At 37.9% G+C, this 13918-nt stretch overlaps 1 protein-coding gene and 2 long non-coding RNA genes across 5 annotated transcripts in view; 1 reads left to right on the forward strand and 2 right to left on the reverse strand.

Moving 5' to 3' along the window:
- Positions 1-13918, reverse strand: part of LOC120424135 (protein timeless homolog) — a 150884-nt gene that overhangs the window by 85980 nt on the left and 50986 nt on the right. The gene's annotated exons all lie outside the window — the stretch shown is intronic.
- On the forward strand, positions 1808-3183 carry LOC120424138 (uncharacterized). 2 transcript variants are annotated; one of them, XR_005606333.2, is made up of 3 exons: positions 1808-2149; positions 2219-2346; positions 2810-3183. It is a non-coding gene; the product is annotated as an uncharacterized LOC120424138 (long non-coding RNA). The 2 variants fall into 2 exon arrangements; XR_005606334.2 differs by having other exon boundaries at positions 1811-2145; positions 2810-3182.
- LOC120424136 (uncharacterized) lies at positions 12963-13638 on the reverse strand. Of its 2 annotated transcripts, XR_005606330.2 has the most exons (3): positions 13550-13638; positions 13266-13490; positions 12963-13115 (listed from the first exon to the last, which is right to left on the reverse strand). It is a non-coding gene; the product is annotated as an uncharacterized LOC120424136 (long non-coding RNA). The 2 variants fall into 2 exon arrangements; XR_005606329.2 differs by having other exon boundaries at positions 13266-13632.

Consider the following 13918-nt stretch of genomic DNA (forward strand, 5'->3'; position numbering starts at 1 on the left):
GCAACCACATTTTAGTTAAATATGAACAAATCTGGTGTTTTTTTAAAGGTCCAATACACCAAATTTGCAGTTTTTGCTTTTTGGGTGTTTTTTAATACCCCTGACGGTTTCAAAAGCAAAATGCAAAAACTGGAAATTTAGTTTATTGGACCTTTAAAAAAAAACACCAGAAATATTTCTTGACCTCCATTTTGGCCGCCACATTGAATCCAAAAATTCTAAATTATTTTATGTTTCTTCAGGGGTACTTAAGCTCTACAATCAAAAATAAGACAACAAGATATAAGGATTTTTGCTGTCCCTATTCAGACTGTAGTCCCGATTCGCCCCAGATGACGGTAATTATTTCTATGTAGCCCCTTAGAGCTGAAACTATTGTAAAACTAGGCAACGGCTAACTCAGGTTAAGGGCATGAGGCACTTGAGGGTTATCTTAGGGTCGGCTGCGCTACGGTGGTCAAACAGAGGAGATCGCGGACAAGGACTTAAACGTTCACTTTCTTTTGTAGGTCGGGTTCAATAAGTTAATAAATAGTAATTCGTTTTAAAGTGTTTTATTGTAAGTGTATGTGTGTGTGTGTGTGGGGGGGGGGGGGGGGTTTAGACGCTGCCGGTACGTACCGCTGCTACCTTGATGACGACGACTTCTGGGCCGAATCCGTTCGGCCGGCGAGCGCTCGCGTACAGGTGGACACCGGTTCTCCGGAACAGTGTCGACGGTGGTGGTGGTGGTGGTGTAGAGCACGGCTGGAATCTCAGGCCTTCCCTCTTTGACGCAATCGGGCGACCTGGGACCTGCCCAATCCGGCCAACCCGAGAGGGGAAAACGCTCCTTGGGAATTAGGACCTTCCGGTCCGAGCGTGCTCCTTGGTGTTGATGGCCACCCTGGCCAGAGCAAAACGACGATCCTTGACGGGTTAGGCGTAGCAGCTGGCTCCTCCGCTCTTACTGCTGCTAGGCCGAGAGTGTGCGATCGGGGTGTCGGACCAGCTTCCTGCTGACCGACAAAATGGCCGTTAAACGGCAACACAAAAGGTCCTGTTGGACGGAGATTAGTGAGAGGAGTTACTTTAACCGTACTATCTAGGCTAAGCAACGTCGTCCGTACTACAGAGCCGTACTGCAGGGTGTTTGGCATACCTGAACGACGTGAGGTGTAAACTTCCGGAATTCCACCAAATTACTCTCACTTCTCTAATTTAAGCTCCACAAATTTACTTGTTGATCGCACACTTGCCTGAGGGGAATAGACCGATGGCGGCCTTCCCTAGATTCCTTTAAGCCTCCGATGCCAGTGACACGGCATGACGTCACAGAGGGAGGTCACACCACCCTCTGGAGTCGTTCCATTTTCCACCCACCGGAGATGGATTCTGTAGTTTGTTATTCTTGTTGATATTGGTCCCACCTTGTTGTTGTGTTGTATCAGTGTGTTAACAAATTGTGTTTTTCAATCGTTTTGTACCAAATCCCTACTAGCTGGTTTATAATTTAATTTGTTTCCCTTTTCCCTACTAACCATAACCTTGAAGATCGTGAACGTTCGCATTTAATTATTTATAAGTTAAGGAAACCTGTAACAACGGTTACACTATCCCCAACTTCGGTTAATAATTGAACTGGTTAAGTTCAATTATTGTAACCAACGAAAAACTATCACTCAACTTTGAAAGCTATAAAATGGTTAAGTAGAACTTGTTTTACCGCGTAGTAGTTGAAAATCAATGAAAACAATAACAATCACAAAATAAATAACGAATTAAAATGAATAAATTAAACTGAGCATGCAAACAAACAAATTTAAAATACTAATAAAAATAATCCCGAAAATTGGGTAGACAACTCTATTTTATGCTGCGCAGCAAAACTACAAACATGCAATATCTACGATTTATTTACATTTTAGATCACTTTCGATCCGTGAGGGGTGATTCAAATCAAAATACTCTAAACCCCTGCTGCACACTGTCCTGCAGTTGACAGAGTGCGAAACGTCAACGTCACTGTCATCTCACCGAACTGTCACCAGCATAATTGTTTGTAAACAAAGCAGTTAGCTGTAGTTCGGTTCGATATGTGACCGCGAACATTTTTATCGGTGGTTTATGGCCAATAGCCACCGATTTGACGAACGGTATGATCTGGTAAGTACGTACTTTCATTGATTCACACGAAGAACCTCTTCGTTAAAAACGTTTTCTTCACATTTCAACTCAGTGAATGAGTGAAAGTGGCGGGTGTTTTGCTGCCAGATCTGGTACTTCCCGAGGAAGAACAGACTGCAGAAACCCCAATAATCCCGGGATCACCATGATGGCCATCTTGCCAAGCAAGAAGCACATCAGGTAAGTGTTAACACATTAAAAAGTTGCAACTAAAAGTTGATCAATTAAGATCATAAAAATGGTGATTTAATGATCGTAACCATTTCAATTTTGACCATGCAGGTCGTTAGGCACTTCACTCGCGACAGCTCCACAGTCGACACTCAGGCAAAGGGCAAACTTGATAATCCCTTAGCCTTCTGTCGATCTGCCAGTGCAACTATGAAGTCCCAACATAAGCATAGTTGGCACGCTTTCTTTGTTTACAGCGGTACCACTACTAAACTGATTGACTCATTTATTACGACTAGGGGTGTTCAATACCCACCAGTCTTATGAGTAAAAAGTTCACAAAATGTTTTCCAACAAACAAATATAAAAATATTTCAGACAAACAAATAAATTAACAAATATTTCAATAAATTAACACAAATGCAACATTTATAGTACGGTGTAATAAATTTTTGCTTTTTCTATCTTTCAGATGCAATCCGGTAATCACTCCTGGATCTGGCCAGTCGGTGAACAGTCGAGGGCTTTGACGAGTTCCGAGGGAAGATAATTTAACCCCTCGCCAACTACTAACGCCCTGTCACGCCAACCTATGGCCAACCCAGAGGATTACGACGGATGTTCTTAGATGTAATTGAGAAATTTAATAAAGTTTTTGAATAAATTTGGCGGAGAACCTTTCCAGTTCTTCCGCAATCGGGTAATCGGGATCAACGACGAGCAACTCCGAAATCATTGCCCTAATCTTGGCGTAATCCGGGTCCTCATCTTCGGTTCCGTTCAACAGATTGTTGACGTATTCTTTGGCTTGTTCCTTGATTTCGTTAGTGGGTTCCTTGGACTTCTTGGTTTTTCGGTGTTCTGATGCGTTCGTGAGTTTTGGGCGGTTCTTCGGGGAATGTACACCCGAATCAGACGACCTTTCCTTTTCCTTCTTAGTATTCTTTTTCTTTCCTTGTTGTTTCTTAAGTTCCGATTCCAACGACTTACTCTTCTTCTTCTTCTTGGCCTTCCTGGCCGGCGATCTCTCCAGGGAAGTCGACTTGCCTGGATCAGACGATCGTCCCTCGCCGGTATCCGACCGACGGTTCCTACCTTGGGCCTGGCACGCGAATCGTACCGCCCGTGCGTCCCGATCCCCGGAATAGGAACCTGAGGTCAATGAAGGACCTCGCTGTTCCGTGGGTGGATCATCGGACGAAGCCGACACCGATGTCGGCGGCTGTCTTGAGTTGGCGGCCTCAAGAGCTAAGTTCAGCTCACGCCGGAACATGATGACCAACCGGGTAATCTTGGCGACGTCCACCGGCTTCACGGTTCCTTCAGCGCGCAGCTGCTCGAGAAACTCCAGACTGAATTCCACGTCTTGTACTGCCCTGTGAAGAGGGTAATTCTCGTGGCCAGGGTCGACTGGACAGGCCATCTCGGACGAACCTTCCACGTCCGAGCAGTCCGCGTCGTATTCCTGTTCTTGCCACTCCATCTTTCTGTATTCTGTTTTGTTCTTCTCTTTCATCGTTCGTACTCGCGTGAGTATGACTAGTGTGTACAATAAACAATATCAATTACCGACGGCCGATCGGCGGCTAAACGATCGGTGCTCGTCGCGAAGTACAACGCAAGATTTTGTTGTTGTCTTTATGTTTGCTCTTCGTGTGCTGATTTCTCAGTATGTATCGCTCAGGACCTTTTTGTTAATGAAATGCTATTCAATTTTAATTTGTTATTCTAGGGATGTTCATTAAATCAATTTTAAACTTCTAAATACATATTTTCGTGTTCAACTACCACCACTTTAACACAAACAAAATTAAATAATATATTTTCTAGGCAACCTAAGTGGAAGTTAGAGACGGATCCTACTCATCAAATGAAGTTTGATGAGTATTCTCCTCCCGCTCGAGTTGAAAATTTGATTAAAAATTTTGAATCGATCCTCTGCTGATTTTCGCGATTTTGTGTTGGGTGCCAATTGAAACTATTGTAAAACTAGGCAACGGCTAACTCAGGTTAAGGGCATGAGGCACTTGAGGGTTATCTTAGGGTCGGCTGCGCTACGGTGGTCAAACAGAGGAGATCGCGGACAAGGACTTAAACGTTCACTTTCTTTTGTAGGTCGGGTTCAATAAGTTAATAAATAGTAATTCGTTTTAAAGTGTTTTATTGTAAGTGTATGTGTGTGTGTGTGTGTGTGTGGGGGGGGGGGGTTTAGACGCTGCCGGTACGTACCGCTGCTACCTTGATGACGACGACTTCTGGGCCGAATCCGTTCGGCCGGCGAGCGCTCGCGTACAGGTGGACACCGGTTCTCCGGAACAGTGTCGACGGTGGTGGTGGTGGTGGTGTAGAGCACGGCTGGAATCTCAGGCCTTCCCTCTTTGACGCAATCGGGCGACCTGGGACCTGCCCAATCCGGCCAACCCGAGAGGGGAAAACGCTCCTTGGGAATTAGGACCTTCCGGTCCGAGCGTGCTCCTTGGTGTTGATGGCCACCCTGGCCAGAGCAAAACGACGATCCTTGACGGGTTAGGCGTAGCAGCTGGCTCCTCCGCTCTTACTGCTGCTAGGCCGAGAGTGTGCGATCGGGGTGTCGGACCAGCTTCCTGCTGACCGACAAAATGGCCGTTAAACGGCAACACAAAAGGTCCTGTTGGACGGAGATTAGTGAGAGGAGTTACTTTAACCGTACTATCTAGGCTAAGCAACGTCGTCCGTACTACAGAGCCGTACTGCAGGGTGTTTGGCATACCTGAACGACGTGAGGTGTAAACTTCCGGAATTCCACCAAATTACTCTCACTTCTCTAATTTAAGCTCCACAAATTTACTTGTTGATCGCACACTTGCCTGAGGGGAATAGACCGATGGCGGCCTTCCCTAGATTCCTTTAAGCCTCCGATGCCAGTGACACGGCATGACGTCACAGAGGGAGGTCACACCACCCTCTGGAGTCGTTCCATTTTCCACCCACCGGAGATGGATTCTGTAGTTTGTTATTCTTGTTGATATTGGTCCCACCTTGTTGTTGTGTTGTATCAGTGTGTTAACAAATTGTGTTTTTCAATCGTTTTGTACCAAATCCCTACTAGCTGGTTTATAATTTAATTTGTTTCCCTTTTCCCTACTAACCATAACCTTGAAGATCGTGAACGTTCGCATTTAATTATTTATAAGTTAAGGAAACCTGTAACAACGGTTACAGAGCAGTCCGCTCGGAAATTGCTATTTTCGAATGTACTTTTTAGCAAAAACCCCAAAAGATAAGGTGTCTTCGGGAAAGTTTTTCCATATTTAAAGAAGATATTAGTTCTGAAAATTGGTAAGAACTGGATAGTTTTCGCGCCTTCCATTGGTCAAAAACTGAAACAGTTGCTTTTCTCCATACAATTTGACGATTTTGCCCAAACTTGGTGGTCAGTGGTCAGAAAAAGCTCAAATTTTGGAACTTAGGCTAGTGATGCGTAAATCTTTGATTTCAGGGGATAGCCCCAAGTAAGCCCAGATTTGGACCATCCTAACCAATGTAATGTTAAAACTACAAGATAAATGAGATGTTACTGAATGGAACAATGTTCAAATCTGCAGCTCAATTTTTAAATATTGGATCCATAATCTACAAAAACTGAGCCCGGCAATGGACAGGCAATTACTTAGTTTGATCAATCAATTCTTGATTCTCTATCTTACAAATTATTTCTGGGAAGAGAACACACAATCATTGATTTGAGATTTTTTAAGGTAGTACAATTTAAAAAAAAATTGGAAAAATTTCGGGGGGGGCTGCAGCCCGGTAGCCCCCCCCCTGGCTACGGGCCTGCTACATTTACAATACATATTTAGTCTTTTGCCTTGTTACGAAAATCTTATATAAATTGTCAGCAATATTTATTTTTTAAATTGCTCGAAAATAGAAATATCGAAGACTACAGAGCAATTCTCTACGAAATCGATCTTTTTTCTTCAATTTTAATATTTGTATTTTTTAATCCGACTGAAACTTTTTTGGTGCCTTCGGTATGCCCAAAGAAGCAATTTTGCATCATTAGTTTGTCCATATAATTTTCCATACAAATTTGGCAGCTGTCCATACAAAAATGATGTATGAAAATTCAGAAATCTGTATCTTTTGAAGGAATTTTTTGATCGATTTGGTGTCTTCGGCAAAGTTGTAGGTATGGATACGGACTACACTGGAAAAAAATAATACACGGTAAAAAATTTTTTGGTGATTTTTTTATTTAACTTTTTAACACTAAAACTTGATTTGCAAAAAAACACTATTTTTATTTTTTTTTATTTTTTGATATGTTTTAGAGGACATAAAATGCCAACTTTTCAGAAATTTCCAGGTTGTGCAAAAAATCATTGACCGAGTTATGAATTTTTTAATCAAAACTGATTTTTCAAAAAATCGAAATTTTGGTCGCAAAAATTTTTCAACTTCATTTTTTGATGTAAAATTGAATTTGCAATCAAAAAGTACTTTAGTGAAATTTTGATAAAGTGCACCGTTTTCAAGTTATAGCCATTTTTATGTAACTTTTTTCAAAATAGTCGCAGTTTTTCATTTTTTAAAATTAGTGCACATGTTTGTCCACTTTTGAAAAAAATATTTCTGAAAAGCTGAGAAAATTCTCTATATTTTGCTTCCTCGGACTTTGTTGATACGACCTTTAGTTGCTGAGATATTGCCATGCTAAGATTTAAAAACAGGAAAATTGATGTTTTCTAAGTCTCACCCAAACAGCCCACCATTTTTCAATGTCGATATCTCAGCAACTAATGGTCCGATTTTCAATGTTAAATTATGAAACATTTGTGAAATTTTCCGATCTTTTTGAAAACAATATTTTCAAAATTTTCAAATCAAGACTAACATTTTAAAAGGGCGTAATATTCAATGTTTGGCCTTTTTGAAATGTTAGTCTTGATTTGAAAATTTTGAAAATATTGTTTTCGAAAAGATCGGAAAATTTCACAAATGTTTCATAATTTAACATTGAAAATCGGACCATTAGTTGCTGAGATATCGACATTGAAAAATGGTGGGCTGTTTGGGTGAGACTTAGAAAACATCAATTTTCCTGTTTTTAAATCTTAGCATGGCAATATCTCAGCAACTAAAGGTCGTATCAACAAAGTCCGAGGAAGCAAAATATAGAGAATTTTCTCAGCTTTTCAGAAATATTTTTTTCAAAAGTGGACAAACATGTGCACTAATTTTAAAAAATGAAAAACTGCGACTATTTTGAAAAAAGTTACATAAAAATGGCTATAACTTGAAAACGGTGCACTTTATCAAAATTTCACTGAAGTACTTTTTGATTGCAAATTCAATTTTACATCAAAAAATGAAGTTGAAAAATTTTTGCGACCAAAATTTTGATTTTTTGAAAAAATCAGTATTGATTAAAAAATTCATAACTCGGTCAATGATTTTTTGCACAACCTGGAAATTTCTGAAAAGTTGGCATTTTATGTCCTCTAAAACATATCAAAAAATAAAAAAAATTAAAAATAGTGTTTTTTTGCAAATCAAGTTTTAGTGTTAAAAAGTTAAATAAAAAAATCACCAAAAAATTTTTTACCGTGTATTATTTTTTTCCAGTGTAGTCCGTATCCATACCTACAACTTTGCCGAAGACACCAAATCGATCAAAAAATTCCTTCAAAAGATACAGATTTTTGAATTTTCATACATCATTTTTGTATGGACAGCTGCCAAATTTGTATGGAAAATTATATGGACAAACTAATGATGCAAAATTGCTTCTTTGGGCATACCGAAGGCACCAAAAAAGTTTCAGTCGGATTAAAAAATACAAAAAAAATCGAATGACCGAAATCCTAGAGAACTGCTCTACATCTACTTTCAATGCAAATTTGCAAGCTCATTTTTAGCTACAAGATACCATCAACTTAAAAATGAAATTTGGTTTGCATTTTGGTACTCATTTTTAAGGGTATATTAACTTTGGAAACTGTCACTTTATTTTTTAACAGCTTTTAAACTTTTGTAATACATGAGTATTATAAAGTGTTTGTTCAATAACAGGCTCAAAGTATTGATATGAATCTTCCAAAATACATAATTAAATATTGAATTGGATAATGTTGTAACATTGAAATATAAGTAATAATTCTAAACACAATAATTGTATGATTTTAAAGTGTAACAAAAAAATGTATGCATATAAGTAAACTTAATGTGCGTTTTTTTTGTTTTTTTTTATAGAATAGATTTTTTATAGAAAAGATTTTATATGAAAGGCCACGTGGTCAGCCGTCAACCCCCCCCCTCCCCCCCATGGCTTTTCATGGTTTTTTCCGGTCGGATTTTGGACCCCCTCCCCCCCCTAAGGAGGCCACGTGGTTTATGCACGACCCCTAGGCAGTTGGACTCACAATCCAAAGGTCGTCAGTTCGAATCCTGAGGTGGAGGGAAGCTTAGGTTAGGTGTAAAAAGAGGTTTTCAATTGCCTCAACAATCAAGCCTTCGGACACCTAGTTTCGAGTAGGAATCTACTGAAACTACTTACTTTTCCTGTCATTCTTGAACGACGAAACAGCCTACTTTTCTGTACCGAAAATAACAGAATCGAATAGCAACACTTTTCAAAATAAATGCTGAAAAGTTCTACTTTTCAGCACATGTTTCGAAAAGTAACACTTTTCAACATTTTTTTATTTAAACAATTTATTGTTAAAATACATGAAAATTTGACTTAAAATTTCACTCAATGGGAGTTTTTTAGAATTGCAAAAAATGTTGTATGGAACTCGTTGCAATAATTGATTTTTTCAGCACTCGTCTTATTTATCCAACTCGGTGAACCTCATTGGATAAATAAACTACTATTAAGGTACTATGTTTCAGGACAGCATTGCCACCTATTATTTAAAAAGTACAGAAATATGTTTTATCTATATTTGCGATTTACATTGGACAGTGTTGCCAGATCTGCAAGCCATTCATAAGTCTTTTTCATAAGTTCCTGAGAAACACCCCTGAAGAGTGTCGAAGTTGCATTTGATTTAGAAACAGTTATTTTTTAAGCATTGCTTTTGTACTTTTTTATTCAACATAATTATTTTTAAAAAGATCTTATGTTACCCCAAGCCAAACCGTATGACATAAACCTGACCAAAATCGGTAGTGCCAGGACCAAGAAAATCAAGTGATTCACAGATATTTTTCTTTTTTTAATTCTGATCCGTTATTTTAAATTGAAGGTGGGTCTGTTCGAAAAGCACACAGAAAAGAATCATGGTAATATTATATCTGGTTAACTTACCTCGAAAAAAAAATGTAAATTTACATCTTTTTTGTGTAATTGCACTTTAATCACATAATTTGAGGTAAAATAACATCGAAAAAGAGGTGATTTCCTCTCATAACTAAATTGGTCACCATTTTATGAAATCATTCCAAACCTGCATTGTGTACTAAATTATTCAGCTAACTTAGTTGCCAACGTCGGCGACGGAATCGAAACCCTTGTTGAATATTGAATTACTATGCTCACAAAACTTTCAAACTAGCTAGTATCCCTCGCAACAACACCGCCCCTCTACCTCTATTTCACAAACCAAGCCAATAAACCATTTCCCCGATGAGCTGCGAGGCAAAAACTTGTTCATTTCTATTTCGGAGAATATTTGATCAACGTTCAGCGTCGCGCTATCCATCCCGGAGCCGCCCTAGAGCAGATATGGAAATTTTGCGAAAACGGAACGAGAACGAACGACCAGCAGACCAGAAAATGACAACACATTAAATTAATTGGAAAATTTTAATTGTGACTTTCTGGGAAGCTGGGCAGCCATTTGAATGATAGATTGCCCTAGGCTGAGAAAAATAAGGTTAATTTTCTAGTCTCTTGAGCAATTTGAGAGAGAAGTATGTTTAATTGTAAAATTAGTTGATTTTGCAGATGAAAAATTGCGAATACCGTTATCTGGGGCGAATCGGGACACATAGGGCGGATTGGAACAGCATATTTAGCTTTTTGAAATGGTTTAAGTTAGACCATACTCAGAGCAACAAAATGTTTTAATTCATTCCCAAATTTAAAGCCTTAAGTGCTATAAAACGTGTTGTCCCTATTTAGACTGTAGTCCCGGTTCGCCCCAGTTGATGGTAGCATCGATATTTGAAAGCACGAGTAAAGTGAGTCGACCATGGTCGTCAACGAATTCTATTCATCTGATAGAAATATGATGAATCACGATGTTATGAAGTAGAAGAGAGCCGTAGCATGCACGTCAATATTTTGATGCGATATAAGCGGGATCAAGTTTGCGCTACAGTAATTGAAAATTAAAAGTTAATTGAATTGCAAATGTTTGCGCGCCATCATCGTGCAGCTGTCACATGATTAAACTGCGAGCTTATGTGTATGCTTTTGGAGGAAACTAAATTGATTTTGTTTAAGAAAGTCGAGTAATTCAATAATTTGATATTGAATAGTTGATACTGTCGTGTGTGGTAAGCGGTGACGGACAATTTATTTATATTTTTGTGTTAAATTCGTGTTCGGAGAGCGTGTTTTTGTACTTGCCATTGCATGAATATTTTTGGGATAACTAGGTGAACCCGGCAAACTTCGTCTTGCCTTTTTTTTCTTTTTACTTGAACTTTATCTTCTCAAAATATTTTAATGCTTTATCTTTTTTGCATTATTACCTACTATCTTTCATGGTTGCCTCTGCATTTTTTTGCCTTCCTTACTGTTGTTTGTCTTTTAAATCACTCGAAACATGAACTTATTATTTTCACTTTTTAAACATATTAAATCAAACTCTTAGTAAATTTCTTTGCGTGTGTTTAGGGATTGATTTAGAAATTCAAATGTCACTCACTGGCTGAATTTTTTTTTTCGTGATCGGTTTCTTTCAAGCTGTTTTGAGTTACCATTTTTATTTTACTTTCGTGATGTTCTTCAATGGTTACGTTCCCAATTAATTTTGTAGGATGCTTATAAAGTTTATTTACGGATAGTTTCAAATATTCCAAGTCAGTTTTCTTAATACATCGCCTTGACTGCGCAACTCAATCTTCTTGCTTGATTTTCGGACATGTTGCCGCATTTAAATTCAAAGTGCCTTTGCTTATTTACCTGCTGAAATTTCGCCAAGAAATGAAAAGTGCTGAACTTTTTTTGTAAGAATTTCACCATTCTATAAGTGATTGATAAGTTCCTTCTTTCTTTTTTTTTTTTTTTTTTTGGACATTGGTTTACATTTTTTAAGATGCCCTTTTTAGTGATATATCAATCACCCACTTGCTTCTGAGTTCGTTAAAAATTGGTTGTTTGTCAATGCATTAACCGGTTCCTTCCCTTTTTCCTTTGCTAATTTTGCAATCATCTGCAAAATCAAATGGCGTCTCGGGCGCGAGGTGTGACGCATATCTTTTTTGCCTGGGACGTTTTTTTTTTTTAATAATGCCAAAATTTTGTCCACAATAAAGCAGATGATTGCAAAATTTGCTTAAGAAAGTGTGCTCCAAACTTCAATGTTATATATATACCAAAAGATGCGCAAGGATCTGGCCTACACGCCAGTGATGTTGAAAATAAACGTTTCAGTGGCCAAAGTGCTTTAAAAATTTACACATTTGAAAATCTAAATTTACGGGTTAAATCCTTTTTAAAATTCGAATGCAAAGCGCCAGTTCCTGTTTCGTCCAATCAATCTCATATTAGGGATTTGAGCTCAGTATGCCCTCCGGAAAAAAAAACCTCTAAATGCCCGCCAAAAAGTCATTTTTGTAACACTCTTATATACATACGACTTTAACACTTTTATTCTTATTCGCTTTTTCTTTTTCGGCAAACTTCATCCTGCCATTTTTTGGCGTTTTGTTTGAAAAATGTCCACTTTGAACTCCGAACACCTGTTGTTCAAGATGTTTGTGATTTTGTTTTGAAGCAATATATTTTGTCTATCTATTTTATCTTTTTCTCATACCGAATCAGGTATTTTTTTTTCACTCTTCTCCTCGTGGTTTATGTTTTTTATTTATTTGAGATTCATTTGCTTATCATTCTTATCTGCTATTATCTTCTTTTTTGTGATAACTAACCCAAGAGTTGTGGTACCGTATGTTTGGATTTTTCCCTTTTTTCTTTCAATAAGCAGTTTTGCATGTTTTACCCTTTTTTGTTTTTAACTGTTAGTTTTTTTTGTACTCTTTTTTATTTTATCTTCACTCCTTTTTGACTGCTATTTTGAAAGCTATAGGATTCTCTTTAAAAAAGCAACTTAATGAGTTCAGTCACGGGCAAAAACTGCAATTTTTTGTTTTCGTGTCAGCTCTTTTTTATATTTTTAATGTTTTTTCTTTGTTTCATGTTGTGTCCTATTTATATTTTTTCTCCTTTTTTTCTGTTTTGTTGAATATAAAACCAATTACAATATTACATATCTCATTTGGTTTTTCGTTAGACCTCTCACTTCTCTCCTCAAATAGTCAAATAGTCCATTGAAAAGTCCTGTTTTTTTGTTTTCTTTTGGGTTTTTTTTAATTGTTCATTTACCGAACATATCCTTATACTTTTTTCCTTAATTTTTTTTTGATGTTATTTCAAAGAATACATTTATGTTTCCGAAGTTTTAAAGGTATGTACTTGTGTGTTACAACTTCACGGAGTACCGTTCTTATTTTTTGTTTTGCTTCTTATGTACGTTTTGTTTCCTCGTTTGCTTCTCTGCAATCTTATTTTACTCTTTCAATTAAAATTCTTCAAAAAAGTATTTTTTTTCGGCCTGGGTGCTCTGAAAAATGTAGGTTGGGAATCATGTTTTGTTTTTTTTTTTTTTCCAGTGGGTAAACATTAATTTTGTTTTTTTTTCTCTGTTTTTTGTCTGGGTTTGTTTCCTAAAAACTAAAATAATAATGAGTCAATTGAAAATTAATCAACCCACCTGCCAAATATGTTTCATTTCTCTACTGACCAAACAGCATTCCTTTTTAATGTTAATTATTAATTGACCTCCTCAAAACTGTTTGTTCCACCTGGTTCTACATTAAACTTTTCCGTTTTGACGTTTTGTTTTCTTTGATTGAATATTTATCTTGACGCCTCCTATGATCAAAATTTAGTTTTTCGTTTCATTCCCCATACAAACGGTGATGTTCCGGAATCGGTTCTAGAGTGGCCAAAATGTCAACTTATTAGCGTAAAAACCTTCCTTGGGCTTATACGAACCCAACGCAGCAAAGAGCGCTCCGATCCGACGTTCCGTTTTGAATTGATTCGCGTTCGAACAAAGCCGTCGAAATTTTTTATATATATAGTAGAGTGGGTCATTTTTTTCGAAAGTGCTCGGATCCGGCTGAAATAAGGACTAACTTGTAGAAGGTATCCATAGGGACTCTCACCCCAAATTTGAGCTCGTTTGGTTGAAAACTGGCTTGTCGCTCGGGGGTTAAAGTTTACATGGAAATTACTATGGGAAATGCGTGATTTTACTTCAAACGCTCCTACAAGCTAAGCGACAAACTTTAACCCACACTTACACTAGGTAGCCGTGTCGGGGGTGGTCCAAGGAACATTTTTCTCTAAGGGTTCATGGTC

The sequence above is a fragment of the Culex pipiens genome, chromosome 1, assembly GCF_016801865.2.
Source record: "Culex pipiens pallens isolate TS chromosome 1, TS_CPP_V2, whole genome shotgun sequence".
NCBI lineage: Eukaryota > Metazoa > Arthropoda > Insecta > Diptera > Culicidae > Culex > Culex pipiens.